General features: G+C 32.9%; 1 protein-coding gene across 1 annotated transcript in view; it reads left to right on the forward strand.

The window, feature by feature from the left end:
• Positions 1 to 420: 420 nt before the first annotated feature.
• LOC145307015 (sodium channel protein para-like) overlaps positions 421 to 16,349 on the forward strand; it is a 63,409-nt gene continuing 47,480 nt past the window's right edge. The window contains exon 1 of the mRNA XM_080149353.1: positions 421 to 1,353. The gene's annotated coding sequence lies outside the window, so the exon portion shown is untranslated. The remainder of the gene's footprint in view (positions 1,354 to 16,349) is intronic.

A 16,349-nucleotide genomic window follows, 5' to 3' on the forward strand; every position in this document is an offset into this window, starting at 1 on the left:
CTCCAGTACAAACAAACTCACAGACAGACAAACAGACAAGCATCCTGTTACTTTATTATAAGGATGTGTACCCAAAGTCTGATTAAAAACTTTGGGTACATCTGGCAACCTAGTTAGGCCATGGTTATGGGATAGCATAGAAAGGCATACACAACAAAATGGCCCAACACACACACACACATACACACATACATACACACACACACATACACACACACACACATTTTGGCCTCCAAATGAAACTGCCTTTCTCGACCCCTCAACCAAAACTCTCTCCTAATTTGGAAATATGGTCCTTTGGGGGCGGGGGGGAGGGGTGGGTGGGGGGTATACTGCGGTATATACACACAGACACACACACACACACACACACACACACAGACACACACACACACTATGTATCTAAACTAAAGTAGTATCAGTGTTAAGTTAAATGCCTAACTCGAAACCAGAAAAAAACACATCATACATATATATATTTATCATATCAAAATAATATATAAATATATATATAGAATAACTTTATAAAAAATATTTAATATCCGCGGAAAATAACACAAAGTGTGATTATAGTTTTTGGCCTTAAAAGTGGCGGATTTTTTAAATTATAAAAAAATTTGTGAAAAAAATGCTACTGGCCCATTGAGACCAATGTATGTGCGGCCTTTATGAAAAGTGGTCAAACATTTTTTAAATGAAAACACTCAAAATTCGCCACAAAAACGTTAAGAACAGTTGAAAAATGTAATTAAAAAAAAATACATTAAAAATAGTGATTTTTATATTTAAAAAAAGGCCCAATAAGCCTTTTTTTCTAAATGGGCCATTTTTGGTCCCAAAAGTATTAATTATTTGGTGTCTAAAAAATTTGCATTCATTGCTAAAGTTATCAACAGAAAATGTTATTTTCTTTTGATTAAACGTAAAATTATAAATATATATACATAAAAAGTGACAAAAAAAACTAAAAAAAAGACAGCAAAAAGGGGGTTAAATCAAGCGCAAGGGGGGGCGCAAACCCACCTGGATGCCCCAATTAAAACAAACAAAATCTACCCCCCTTGAAAGAAGAAAATACAAAGAAAATGGCAACTTGTATTTTCAACATGTCTAAAATTATAAAAAATGGCATGGAAAAAAAGTCTCTCAAATGGCTCATCGTAGCATTATAGACATTTTTTTGCTCTTATTTCTGCCTTTTTTTGTCTATTTTATAGTGTTATAATAAAAAATAAATAAAAACCCTCCAAAAGTGATTTATAGATATATGAATATATATTTTAAAATTTAGTGATTTTAAAATTGTGAAAATATATTTTTTGCGGATTATTTTTATTGGAAGAAAAGTTAAAGGTAAGAGAAAATATTCAACACCATTCATCCCCCCCCCCCCCCCCCTCCTATTTTAAGGAATTCTTGAAAATATTTATTTATCTTCTAATGTACTATCCCTTCTCTCTTTATCTATAAATTTTAATAGTAATACATACATTTTTTAAAATCAAAATCTATTTTTTAAAGTTTTATTTTCTACCCTATAACGCGTACGTTAGTATGTTCGTTTATTGTTTTTTTCCCCTAGTTTTACAAATGACTTTTATGACTTTTGATGGGGGGGGGGGGGATGGTATATAAAAATAGCCAAAAACCTGCTAAAAACCAGTCTGACCGCCATGGATGTTTTTTTATATAGTTAATTATGCTTCATAAAGATGGGAATGTTGACAAGAAGTTTCAGCCTTCTATTTTCAATAACAGCCGAGTAAATCACATTTTCCTCAATAGCGTTACGGACAGGCATAGTTAATTATAGAGTAGCTTCGCTTATAAAAAACTGCTATTTTTTAAATTATTAAAATATGAGCAAATTTGATGGTTTTTTTGGGAAAGTATAATCCTATTATATGAAGTAGCATTCATTTTTTTGGTCTGTAACGAAGGATCTCGCTAACCGCTGAAGAACTGATATGGTTCTCCTTTACAGTGTGACTTTGTATAGGTCCAGTGAAGGTTTTTAACTATTTTTTAGGGAAGGTATCCCCCCCAGAGGCTTCTAGGGGCGTAGCCTCTAGTTTTAAAAATTTGAAGAAGAAAAACTAAAATTTTTCTTTAAATGATTTTTATATTTTTGAAAATACTTAAATTACATTTTTTTTAAATTGTATCATTATGAAATAAATATAATATAGAGGCTTTAATGCATAGAGAAAAAAGAAAGAGAGGGAGAGAGAGAGAGAGAGATAGAGAGAGAAAGGGAGGAGGACAATGGGAGCGGGGGGGAGAGAACTCTAGTATTATACCAGCGCGGATGTTCGAGTATTTTCAGTCCCCAACCTCCCATCAATTCCCCCCAAAGTTTTTAGTTTCTCCCCCCCCAAACTTTTTAGTTCCGCTAATAGTATAAAAAATATAAACAAGTGAATTTTTTCAACAGCATATTTTAATAAGGGATCTAAAGGGATAAGACAATGGCCAATAAAAATGATGTACATCCCCAATGATGATACTCGAAATTACCCCTCATGTAGATTAAAGTTATTGGTTGGAACATTTGAACACTTAATCAAAATTCAGTAAAAGTCCCCAAAGTTGTTAAGCAAACTAATAAGAAAACGTTATTATAAAACTTTGGGGACTAGTGTAATAAACAGCCCATTTTACCCTATCTCTCTCTCTATGGTTATATTAATGAGTGGATGTGATGGCTAACCGTTTCGGAATACGTTTATACTCTTTCTCTCTTTTTCCCCCTCTCGCTCTTTCTCTCTCCTTTCTCTCTCTCTCTCTCTTTCTCTCTCTCTCTCTCTCCTCCTTTCTCTCTCTCTCTCTCTCCTCTCTCCTCTCTCTCTCTCTCTCTCTCCTCCTTTCTCTCTCTCTCTCTCTCTCTCTCTATCAATGACTTTCTTCTGGAAATACCACGAAAATTGACTTGTGTTTGAAAATCCTTTTCTACAGCAAGGGCGTGTCCGTTAGAATCCGTTGGACTGGCTTAATATCCGCTGGATTAGAACCGGTTCTCAGTCATACACTATCCGCATAATATCCGCGGAAAGCTGTTTATAATACGAAGCGATAAATAACTATAAAACACAAAGATCTAAAAGGATAAGACAATGGCCGATAAATTTGTATAAATCCCCAATGGTGATAAACAAAATTACCCATTCTCTAGATTACAATTAGTGGTTTAATCATTTGGACACTTAACTTAATGAACCAAGCAAACAAATTCCAAAAGTTGTTGAGCAAAAGAATAACAAATGTCATTATAAAACTTTGGGGACTAGAGTAATAAGCAGCTCATTGTCCCCTCCCTCCATAAAATTGAGGCATGTTTTGAAATCATCCTATTGATTTTAATCCTTCTTGAAGATTCTTGAAACAAATAGGTATAATTTGTAAAACAAAGAAACCATAACTTTAACCATAAAATAAATCTAATTTTTACTCGGAGATTCTTGACACAGCTAGGTATAATCTGAAAGGTTTTTATTTAAGAATGGCGATACCTAGATCGATTGGGTACAGTTGAAAGGGTTTGATATTTATTTATACATGATAATAGTTATTTCTCGCATCGTATCATAAACGGCCTTCGGCACCTCGAGGCTAAAAAAAATAGTTATAATCTTATAATTGTACATTTTTATATTCGTAGAAAGCTGGATATAATACGATGATAAACATAGTTTTTTTCGTATGGATGAGAATCGGTTCCTATCCACCTGATTCAAATGAATACGAGAAATTAATTCATTTTTAAATTTATGATTCCTCTAATGATTAGGTTATGTTGTTGTAACTCTATAAATATCAACGTTCGTTTGTTTGTTTATCCCATTGTTTAGCTTTGCATTGTGAAGTTCAATCCCGACCCACCCCCACGTCATACCTGAAGACATTAATAGCAAGAGTAGAGGGGGAATGCCGTGATTTTTCTACTTTTTTAACAGCAAATTTTTATGTGATCTAATTATCCGTTTGATCTGATTTTTGGTATATAGATTCCTGGGACAACAAAGAACAATATCATAAGCGATGCAACTCTATAAAATCAAGTCCTAAAAATGTAAGTATGTCTATAAACATTATCCTGTATCAAGCAGTTTTTCAACAAATTTACTTACATTTTGTCTTCATCTCTTATATTATATTTTATATTCTGATTATTCAGTTCAGACACTATACAAGTGTTAATGTCCGTTTGTCCTACCGTTTAGTAGTGGGAGGGGACATTGGACTGTAAATTACACAAAAGTACCCAAAGATTTTGTTTAGAATTACACTGGTACCCAAAGTTTTAGTAAACATTCGCAAATCAATACCATGCTTAGTAAGGACTTAAGATTTAAGTAAGACAAAGGTCGTGCAATCAAAGTAGTTTGTTGCAGAGAGAGAGAGGAGGGGACAATGAGCTATTTATTACACTGGTCCCAAAAGTTGTATAATAACGTTTTCTTATTTGTTGCTTGACAACTTTGGGAACTTTTGTTGAATTTAGATTGATTAATTCAGCAAGTTAAGTGTTTATATGTTTCAGCCAGTAATTTTAACCTGCAGAAGGGGTAATTTTGCGTATAATCATTGGGGATGTACATCAATTTATCGGCCATTGTCTTATCCCTTTAAATCACTGAATTTTATATATTTATACATAGCATAGTATCATAGACAGCTTTCCGCGGACCCCATGCGGATAGTGACTGACTGAGAACCGGTTCTAATCCAGCGGATTGTGACGGGATTGTTTGGATGTTGTCATCCTTGTTTTATTTATGTTTCAACTGTTTAAAACTTGCTTATTATGGGAAAGCTGTAGAGCTGTCAGGGATCTAAAGGGATAAGACAATGGCCGACAAAAAATAAGTACATCCCCAATGATATTCCTTCTGAACCCCAAAGTTTTTAAAATTGGTACCCAAAGTTTTATTAACTGGTACCCAAAGTTTTATAAACTGGTACCCAAAGTTTTAAAACTGGTGCCCAAAGTTTTTAAATCTGGTACCCAAAGATTCATATACTGGTACCCAAGGTTTTTATAAACCGGTACCCAAAGTTTTATAAACTGGTACCCAAAGTTTTATAAAATGGTACCCAAAGTTTCTTTAAAAGGTACCCAAAGTTTTATAAACTGGTACCCAAAGTTTTATAAACTGGTACCCAAAGTTTTATAAACTGGTACTCAAAGTTTTATAAACTGCTAATCCTCTTCTTAAAGGTATTATAGACCACAAATCGAAAGGGATAAGACAATGGCCGTTCAATAACCCCCAATAATGATACACAAAAATACCCCCCTTCTGCTCATTATAGTGATTGAAATATTTGAAAACTAAGGAATCGTTAATGTAAAACTTTGAGGACTAGTGTAATAAACAGCCCAATGTCCCCTCCCTCCTTGGAAAGTAGTTAGGGAGTCAGGGATATAAAGGGATAAGACAATGGATAATAAATTAATTTACATCCCCAATGAATATTATGATAGAAAAAATTACCCTTTCTATAGATTAAAATTATTGGTTAAAAAGTTTGGACACTGTAAAATTCAATAAAAGTACCCAAAGTATTTTAGAGCTACTGTTGTTTATAAAACTTTGGGGACTAGTGTAATTTACAGTCCAATGTCCCATCCCTCCATCACTGCCTGTTTATTACACCAGTCCCCAAAGTTTTATAATAACGTTTTCTTATTCGTTGGCTTAACAACTTTGGGTACTGATTGGTATATTCATTAACTTGAGTGTTTAAACTTTTCAGCCACTAATTTCAACCCTATAGAACTGGTAATTTTATGTATCATCATTGTGGATGTAGATGAATTTATCGGCCGTTGTCTTATCCCTTTAGATCCCTGTGATTCTATAATATTGTTTCTACCTGGATTCTCAATTCATTATAATGGTTACCTGGGTTGAGTTGGAGAGGGGGGGGTTGGGGAGGGGAGGGGTTCTTAGGGGGGATATCATTGGGGGGTTATGGGTGCGGCTACTGGGTGTAGCACCCATTCATGATACACAAAATTACCCTATTTATTGATTAAAAATTATTGATTGAAAAGTTTGAAAACCATAGTTTAATAATGGTACTAAAAGTTTTTAGAGCTAACATTTTTTTTATAAATATTTTGTTACCAGTGTTATTTACAGTCCATTCTCCCCCCCCCCCCCCTTCAGTGTGGGGGGGGATTCTTGTGGGGGATATCATTGGGGGGTTATGGGTGCGGCTACCCATTCATTTTTAGTAGCGAAACTACTCTATATTTTGTCTGTCCGTAGGTTCCTATAAAAGTTTTGATCAGACTTTTAAATATTCTGTTGTATGATATTAAAAAATAAAAAATCCTAAATTGTATTACGTTCAAAACATTTGTTTTTTTATTATTTTGTTATGGAGCTAAAGGGATAAACTAAAATGGCCGATAAATTGATGTACATCCCCAATGATGATACACAAAATACATGCTATAATAAGAGACATGTAATTTTATATGATTCATAAATGACGAAATTCAATGTTACCAAAATAAATAAATTATATAAATATCAAACCAAAGACTAATGATTTTTAAGTAAGTGATTTAAAGGGATAGGACAATGGCAGATAAATTGATGTACATCCGCAATGTACATCAATCCTATAACCGATTAATATCCGCTGGATTAGAACCGGTTCTCAGTCATACTATATGCGGAAAGCTGTCTATTATAAATAAGTATATAAAGCTTAGAGATCTAAAGGGATAAGACAATGGCCAATATATTGATGTACAGCCTCAATGTTGAATGTTGATACACAAAATGACCCCTTCTGTAGATTACAATTAGTGGTTGAAACGTTTAGACATTAAATTTAATAAACCAACCAATCAAAACTCAGTAAAAGTCCCCGTAGTTGATAAGCCAACAGTTATTGTAAAACTTTGGGGACTAGTGTAATAAACAGCTCAGTGTCCCCTCTCCTTCTGTTCATTTTTAAGTAGCAAAGCTACTCTATACTTGTCTGTCCGCATTTCCCTCACGCTTTAATAAAAGATATGTAATTTTTTTCGGCTGTTATTAATGAAAGACTGTTATTTTTTTTGCATATATTCCCTTTTACCAAAGTGATTTTTATTTACTATGTCCAACGGTTTGTAAAAGTTCTAATTTAATAATTTTAATATTAAAATTCTCAAATTTGTTTTCGTTCATTTGCCTCATTTGTTTAGCTATTATTTTTAAGCATTACTCTTATACATAACCGATTAATATCCGCTGGATTAGAACCGGTTCTCAGCCATACTATCCGCATAATATCGACGGAAAGCTGTCTATAATACGAAGAGATAAATAACTATAAAACGCAGGGATCTATAGAATAAGAATTGTACATCTCCTATGATGATACGCAAAATTAACCCTTCTGTAGATTACAATTATTGGTTGTTACGTTAGGACACTCAAATCAAAATTCAATAAAATTTTCCAAAGTTGTTAAACCAATGAATAAGAAAACGTTATTATAAAACTTTGAGGACTAGTGTAATAAACAGCCCAACGTTCCCTTCCTCCTTAGTTTTAAGTTTATTTTTATGTGAATATATAGAGTATATTTCAAAAAAGTTATTTTTATTAAGAAGTTTCGAATCTCGTAAATCTTCATTAATTTAAAATTAATTTCCTTGCCCCCCCCCAAAAAAAAAAAAACTTAATATGCCATAAAATTTCATATTATTTCCGAGATCTTCAGCTTCAGACAAAGTCTTTACTTTATCTATATATTAGTAACGGCTGCACCCCTAGTATCTAAGGACTATGTTTTCAAAGGGTTGGATAGAGATATAGCCTAAAACCAGTCCAAGGATTAAATCTACCATAAAAAATAGCCTAAACCCATCTCAGGACCCATATCAAGAAAAAAAACTTCTTAATAATATAAAAAGATTTTTAGTTGTGATTTCTCATTGAAGGATTACGTTAAGCTAATTAATAACAGTTTGACCTCTTCAAAGCATTTGACACTATTCATTTTATATTTTTTACTTTCTGTCTATATATCTATCTATGCATCCATTTATTAATCAAAATATCTATCTATCTATCTATCGATCTATCTATCTATCTATCTATCTATCTATCTATCTATCTATCTATCTATCTATCTATCTATCTATCTATCTATCTATCTATCTATCTATCTATCTATCCATCTATCTTATATCTATCTATCTATCTCTCTATGTATTTGTATATCTATATATCTAAATATCTATCTATCTATCTATCTATAAAAGAATGACATGAACAGAAAGATAAAAAGTTAATCGAATGTTTCTACTAGGAGTTCTATTTATATTTCCAGGGGGGGGAATAACCAATCTAAAAAGTAGTTATGGTTTTAGGGTATCTAATGGGATAAGATAATGGCCGATAAATTGATGTACACCCCCAATGATGATACACAACATTACTCCTTCTTTAGATTATAAAAAGTGGTTGAAACGATTAAACACTTAACTTAACCAATCAAATTTCAATAAAAGTCCAACGAAGTAAACGATAGTGAAAACATTATTATAAAACTTTGGGGACTAGTGTAATAAACAGTCCATTGTCCCCTTTCTTTCTCGTGTTTTGGTCAGTTTGTTCGTCCATAATTTTTGGGGGCTGTGCCACTTATACTTGTAGATGTTGTCATCCTTGTTCTTTAATTTAAATAATCAGGATCTTAAATAATCAATTTTAAAATAAGTTTTATGTTCTTTAGCTAAATTATAATAATCAGAGAGAGAGAGAGAGAGAACAATGGGCTGTTTATTACACTAGTCCCCAAAGTTTTATAATAATGGTTTCATTATCATTGACTTCTTTGGACTTTTATTGAAATTTGATTTAAGTGAAGTGTTCAAACGTTTCAACTACTAATTGTAATCTAAAGAAGGGGTATTTATTTGATATACACATCAATTTATCGGCCATTTTTAAAATAGTTTAAAAAGTTTAAAATAATGTTTTCTTACACTTTGGCTTAACAACTTTGGGAACTTTTTGTGAATTCTGATTGGTTGGATACTTAAATTAAGTGTCCAAACGTTCCAACCATTAATTGTAATATACAGAAGTAGTAATGTTATATCATTGGGGATGTACATAAACTTATCGGCCATTGTCTTATTCCTTTAGATCTTTAGTTAGAAAAGTAAAACCAACCTAAACTTAAATTTAACAATGAAATAGCCTAAAACCATCCTGGGCTTGTATGAAACTTTTCTAAAAGAATAAAATCGGTTAATGGTCAACGAGATCTTAAAGACAAATAAAAAAAATCTTACTACTTTATATAATACACTACCCGATCTCCTATATGCTAGGTTTAAAGCATAAGTAGGTTCCCAAAGTATTTAAATTGAGTTTGAGTAAATACTATCAGTGTCCAAACTTTTCCATCAATTACCCTTATAATAAAGTAACAGGATGTCTGTCTGTGTATTTAGCAAAGGATCTGAACTGAACTGACATGGTTCTTCTTTACAGTAAAGCTTCTCACAGACCCAAAGAAGGTTTATAACTATTTTTGGGGAGGGTACAAGTTACCTTCACCCTCCCAAAATAGTTATAAACCTTCCCAGGACCTACGAGAGGCTACACTGTAATATGGAGAACCATATAGGTTCAGTGGTTAGCGGGATCCTTTGGTACAAACAGATAAACATACTTTTATTTTAATATAAGGATAAGTTGATATTTGTTATTTATCGCATCGTATCATAAACAGCTTTCTGCGGATATAAAATGTACAATTATAACATTAAAACTAGTATTTTTAGCCCCAAGATGCCGAAGGCACGGGCTAAAAAATCTCGTTTAAACCTTATGATTGAACATTTTTTTATTCGTAGAAACTGGATATGATACGATGCTTTATCTAATTTTTCAGTATGGCTGAGAACCGGTTTAAATCCTCTGGATATTAGTCGGTTTCGAAGCCATACTGGAAAAAAAACATTTTTGCAAGTGGAATACCTGCAACAATAGGAAAAATTTCCCAAAATTATGGTATTGAAATGTGTAGCAGTTTTCGAGATCTTATTTTTCCAACCAGACAGAGAAAGACATAGTTTTCATACTTTTGTATTTTGCTCTCCGAATCAAGCTTATTATGGGAGGATTCAAAGGACCTTTTTTTTCGAGCATTGTCGGTTTCACAGTACCTTTTGGAAGCTGGTTATTTTAGGTTAGATTAGGGGTAGTTTTATGTATCATCAATGGAGATGTACAACAATTTATCAGCCATTGTCTTATCTGTTTAGATCCGTACTCTGAATTACTGTGATAGACTTGCACCTCTAATACCTCTCTAAAGTACTTTGATACATTTTCAACTCTTATATCTCTCTAAAGTACTGTGGTAGGGTTCAAGCTGAACGGAATAGTATTTTGAATCGCCCCAGAACCAGCTAAATCTGCATTGCAGAAAAATGGGAATAATTGGTCAGCCTGCAAGGGATAAGCAAATTATGTAAAAAAAAAAGAGGCACATCATAAGATAACCAGGGATCTAAAGGGATAAGACAATGACTGAAAAATTGATGTACATCCCCAATGATAATGAGATTCGACAAAGTGGCAGAACAAATAAGCCGTCATAAAAGGAAGAGATGAGAGAAGAAGTGGGAAAGGAAACCCCTTAAAAAGAGATGGATCTATTGACGTCACACGGCCTTTTTTTCTGCTACTTTGTTGAGTCGCAAGATGATACACAAAATTAACCCTTACGCAGATGAAAATTAGTGGTTGAAACGTTTAAACAATCAGCCTAATTCACTAGAGTTCCAAAGTTTTTAAACCAATGAATACGTATTTGGTATTATAGGACTTTGAGTGTATTTTACATAAATATACAAAGATTGGAAGATATACATTGACATAGTTATTTATTGCATTGTATTATAGACAGCTTTCTGCAAATAGTGAAATTGGGCCTGGGTCAAAAAAACTGGTATTAATTTTAGAATTTTTAAAATATCTTTAACAAACAAAATTGTCTTTAACCCATTAGTGCCGAGCGCCACTTTTATGGGCCAATCGAGCTGAAAATCTCAGGGAAGCTTTATGATGGTAAAAACGGAATTCCATTTTTTTTGTTTTGCTCTAGTGGCGTGCACAGGAAAGTTGAAAAAAAACCCGGTTCGGCCTGGCCATAAATACCAACCAGGCATTATTTGGGCAGTTTCCGCCGGCATTAACCCATTAGTGCCGAACCGGGCATTAAAACCCGGTTCCGAAAAATGGAAAAAAAACCGGTTTCCGGCTTTATAATTGCATCATTCTCAGAATGAATCCCCCCTCTACTACCCTGACTTTCATTTCCCCCTGGAGCAGGCAGTTTAGCTTACTTCCGTTTGCTGGTATAGCTCAACAAAATTTGAAAATCATGAAAATTCAAAATACCCCTTCTAACTTTTTTGTTTTTATAGTAAAGTCGCTGATTTTTTTTGTGAAATCTAATGTTTATTGACAAGTACATCTATTTGTGAATTCGTTTTATTCAAATTATAATTTTTTATATGATTTTTTTATCGTTTTTTTACGCCCTATTATGACCCGGTTCGGCTTGGCCATAAATACCCGAAAATTTTAAAACCCGGCTCGGTTTCGGTTTTTATTACCCGGTTTTAACTTTTCAACCAATAAAAATAACAGTTTACGTCATTAGTAAGGGTTTGAGCCACCCTAATAACCCTAGTAATCTCTATAGGTGTCGCCCAATAGTTTTATGCTCGTTTTCTGATATGTAACACCCAAATTTTATATGTTCTTTTTTTGTAGTGTGTGTCTTTTAAAACTTCGAGCAACGGGTTTTTTTTTACCCGAAAACGGCGGCACCTATAGCCGAAACACTAAATTTGAAATAAATCGCTTCGTATTATACTTGTAGCTCTTTAGATTACATGAGGTTGTGTAGTTTTCAATTACGGATCGTATCAAAGTTCTAAAAAGTGTTCATCTCACTTTTGGCGTTCAAAAATTACATTTTTCGATTTTTGGTCAAAATAACCGGGTTTTTACAGGTCAACCGGGTTTTAAAACTGGGGGAAAGCACCAAAAACGGGTGATAATGCCTGGTTGGTATTTATGGCCAAGCCGAACCGGTTTTTTTTGCAACTTTCCTGTGCACGCCACTAGAGCAAAACAAAAAAATACGAATTCCGTTTTGACCATTATAAAGCTTCCCTGAAACTTACAGCTCGATCGGCCCATAAAAGTGGCGCTCGGCACTAATGGGTTAAAACCCAGTTTTGTAGTAAAAACCCGGTTATTTCGGCCGTTTCGGGTAAAAAAGCCCGTTTGTCGAAGTTTTAAAACCCGACATACACAAAAAAAGGGTGTAAAAAAACGATAAAAAAATCATATAAAAAATAATAATTTGAATAAAACAAATTAACAAATAGATGTACTTGTCAATAAACATTAGATTTCATGAAAAAAATCAGTGACTTTACTATAAAAACAAAAAAGTTAGAAGGGTATTTTGAATTTTCATGATTTTCAAATTTTGTTGATCTATACTGGCAAACGGAAGTAAGCTAAACTGCCTGCTTCAGGGGGAAATGAAAGCCAGGGTAGTAGAGGGGGGATTCATACTGAGAATGATGCAATTATGAAGCTGGAAACCGTTTTTTTTTCATTTTTCGGAACCGGGTTTTAATACCCGGTTCGTCACTAATGGGTTAATACGATACATGATTTTTCTAATCAAGCGGATATTAATCTGTTTCAAAGTCATGTTGAAAATAAGGTTATAATCAAAACTGTTTATTATAAAACTGGTTCTTAGAGAAAAATATTTTTAAAAATTTCTAAAAAAAATATGTCTAAATGTTAGGTATCTTAGGGGTTGATTTTAAAAGTAAAATCTTAACAAGCTAAGAAACACTATTGTTCATGATAACTACTCTAGATTTTAGTTTTGAATGAGAAGGTTTTTGGCTGGATTTTGTTCCCAACTCCCTTTTTTGAAATAAAGAGCTTCTAGATGCCAGGGGCACAGTCCCTAGTATTTAACCTACTGAAAATAATATAAAACTTATAGATTTTATATAAGGATGGCATGTGTCATGTGTGATGTCATAAAATAACGTCTAAAAAAAAGAAAGGATAAAAGGTGAAGTGGGAAAGGAAACCCCTAAAAAAGATATGGATTTCTACGTACTTTTATGACGTCACACATGACACTTTCCGTATCACACAAAACTATTTATAGAGTGGCTCCGCTATCAGAAATTTGCAGAGATGGACCAATGAGCTGTTTATTATTGTGGTCCCCAAAGTTTTATAATGACATTTTTATACATTGGCTTAACTTTTGGGACTTCAGTGAATTTTGATTGGTTGTTTCATTAAGTTCAGTGTTTTCACATTTCAACTGCTAATCATAATTTACAGAAGGGTTAATATTGTGTTTAATCATAATCTATTAGCCATTGTCTTATCCCTTTAGATCCCTTTGGAAAATTCAACTTATTTTTCCCTTTATCCCATAGCATGCTCTAGATTGGGGGTTGGGGGAAGGGGAATGAGAGAAAGAAATGGATAAGGGGAATGGGAATTGGAATGGGGGGGGGGGTAGTGTACATAAAAAAGGGAAGAAATTATAAGTGGTTGAACTGAGGTGGATTCTTTAAAAAAATAAATTTTGCTTGCTGGTGAGGCAAAATTATTTTTGTAAAAAATCCTCGAAAACCGCATAAAAAATCTACAAAAAAATAAATAAAATCATAAAAGGGTTATTAACAAAAGATTTTGTTTGATTTTTGTAGATTTTTAATGTGATTTTGGTGGATTTTTAAAGAAAATAATAGATAAGAAAATATAAGTGGTTGAACTGAATAGCCACTTTCTACTTTGGGACTGTCCGTACATTTCTCCGCCACATATCTCCTTAGTTTAATAACAGATTTTAAAAACTAAATATTATAGTTTGCTTAGAATATAATAAGTAAGATGTCATGTACAAAAAATTAAATAAGGGATACTATCATTTTTTACGTTTTTCATTGATAAATGTTAAGACAAAAATATTTAAGGAACGAACCTATGATACAAAAATATTTAAGGATCGGGCCATTGCTACAAAAGGGGGAGACTTTCAGAGTGGGAGGGAGAGGACATTGGACTGTTAATTACACTAGTCCCCAAAGTTTTATTATTACGTTTTCTTATTTGTTGGCCTTTGGGGACTTTTTTTTTGAAAATTGGTTGGTTGGTTCATTAAGTTGAGTGACCAAACGTTTCAACCACTTATACTAATCTATACAGAAGGGTTAATTTGTGTATTTTCATTGGGAGTGTACATAAATTTATCGGCCATTACCTTATCCCTTTAGATTCCTGGGAGACTTTACACTAAATTACATAAAAACAAGTATGACAACATCCATAAAAGAGAGGAGGAAATTGGAATAAAAATAATAATAGTCTTTTGGACCAACTTTTCTTATTTTATATAAGTGGTGATTTTGTTTAACGCAACTGGGGTTGTACATCAATTTAAAATCTCTAAAATTATACTATTCTACCTAATTTTCCCAGGAATTAATATTAGTTGCTAAAGTATACTTTATTGCTTAGTTTGAAATCAAAAGAACAATTCTAACACGTTTATATGTAACGACTTTTTCAATGTTTTAAGTCAATAGGACGATTTCATTATGTCTAAATAATTGACAAGCAGATGTTATTTATATAAAAGACATTTTAGAGAAAGAGAGAGAGAAAGAGAGAGGGAGAGAGAGAGAGAGAGAGAGAGAGAGAGAGAGAGAGAGAGAGAGAGAGAGAGAGAGAGAGAGAGAGAGAGAGAGAGAGAGAGAGAGGGAGAGAATAAAACGCTTTCTGAATTATAATTTTTATAATATAGCATTATATACTTACATACATACATACATACATACATACATACATACATACATACATACATACATACATACATACATACATACATACATACATACATACATACATACATACATACATACATACATACATACATACATACATACATACATACATACATACATACATACATACATACATACATACATACATACATACATACATACATACATACATACATACATACATACTGTCCGTCTGTCTGTCCATTTGATATAATTTTTTAGAAGCGTCGCTATAAAAATAAATTATTTTAAGAAAAAACCTGACCCATCAAAAATTTTGACATCGTTTGAAAAATTAGATTTTTCTAGAGGCTTCGCCCCTACCTGTTCGAGGCTCTAAATTCGAAGCTTAAAAATAGCTTAAAACCATCCTAACACCTTAATCTGGAAATAAAATAGCTTTAAGATTAAAAGTAATTCAGAGAGGGGACATTGGGCTGTTTATTACACTAGTCCCCAAAGTTTTATAATAAAATTTACTTATTCGTTGGCTTAACAATTTTGGGACTTTAACTACTAATTGTAATCAAAGAAGAAATAATTTTGTGTATCATCATTGGGAATGTACATCAATTTATCGGCCATTATCTTATCCCTTTGATCCCTGAAAAAAATACTTAAAAAAATAGAATATAATAAAAATCCACGAATTAACACCACAAAAATGTTCGAAATTAAAAAAAAATCATTTATACGAAATTAGCCGTGTATAATGTTTTCAAGCCAGTTACTTTAATCTACAAAAGGGGTAATTTTGTTTATCATGATTTGTGCTTTATTAAACTGAGAAATAATCATTTTTATTTCTCGTATTCATTCGAATCCGGTGGATAGGAACCGGTTCTCATCCATACGATTAAACTATGTCTAGCATCGTATTATATCCAGCTTTCTACAAATATAAAAATATACAATCATAACATTAAAACCAGTTTTTTAGCCGGTGCCTTCGGCACCTCGGGGCTAAAAAAAACTGGTTTTGATCTTATAACTGTACGTACATTCTATATCCGCGGAAAGCTGTTCATAATACGATGCGAGAAATAACTATTATTTTCCAATGAGAGATAAGTCAATGAAATTTAAATCTATATATATATCTAATCTTTCTCTCTTATCTACTGTATATACATATACAATATATTAAACTAGCGGCTACGCCCCTAGAGGCTTCTAGGGGTCTAGGTGGGTTATTGGAGGAGGGGAGGGGGGGTTAGTTTTAAAAAGAGTAAAAAAGTTTTTGGGGTAGGGTAAAAATATCTAAATACCTTCCCACGACCTATGAGAAGCTACACTGTAAAGGAGAACCATATCGGTTCAGAGCTGGTTAGCAAGATCCTTTAGTATAGACAGACATTATAAAAGGATATTCGCATTCTATGAAGTAGTAAGGTTTTTTGACTGTAGCTTAAGA

The sequence above is a fragment of the Acartia tonsa genome, chromosome 15 (genome assembly GCF_053477335.1).
Source record: "Acartia tonsa isolate MP-2025a chromosome 15, ASM5347733v1, whole genome shotgun sequence".
In the NCBI taxonomy this organism is placed as follows: domain Eukaryota; kingdom Metazoa; phylum Arthropoda; class Copepoda; order Calanoida; family Acartiidae; genus Acartia; species Acartia tonsa.